We start from the raw sequence: 499 nt of genomic DNA, 5'->3' as shown, positions 1-499 counted from the left end.
GCTGGGGAGGAGGAGGAGGAGGAGCGATACCGGCGGGAGCTCTTTTGTTTTCAGAAACTGCCCGGTAGCCCTGTGGCTTCCTCCCTTCCCCAGGTAGAGAGATGCCTTTGTGTACGTGGGAGAGGGGCTGTAGGAGCCAAAGAAAGGATCGCTCTGGAGGAGCCGGGAGGCAGCGAGGGCCTCGGTCTGGCGGGCAGCGCGGGTGGGCGGGCAGAGGGCTCAGGGCCCGAACTTTTGGACGCGGGGAGGGAGGGAGCTGCTGGCTGCTGCCTTCATCAGTATAAACACAGCACCTTCCTGCTGCCAGATGCCCAACAAGTTATTTGTTCTGTCTCAAACACAGAAGCAATCCCTTTGGTATGCTTTAGGAGTGTAACCTTTCAACTCTGAGAGTGTTAAAGGCTTATTATGGTTACTTCTGACTGTATTGTTGGGAGTTACAAGTCCAGCTGAAGAAGTCTTGGCACTGGCAAGTGTTATTACGCTGTGGAATGCTTTC

The sequence above is a fragment of the Meleagris gallopavo genome, chromosome 10 (genome assembly GCF_000146605.3).
Source record: "Meleagris gallopavo isolate NT-WF06-2002-E0010 breed Aviagen turkey brand Nicholas breeding stock chromosome 10, Turkey_5.1, whole genome shotgun sequence".
NCBI lineage: Eukaryota > Metazoa > Chordata > Aves > Galliformes > Phasianidae > Meleagris > Meleagris gallopavo.
Note: the sequence above shows the minus strand (reverse complement) of the source record.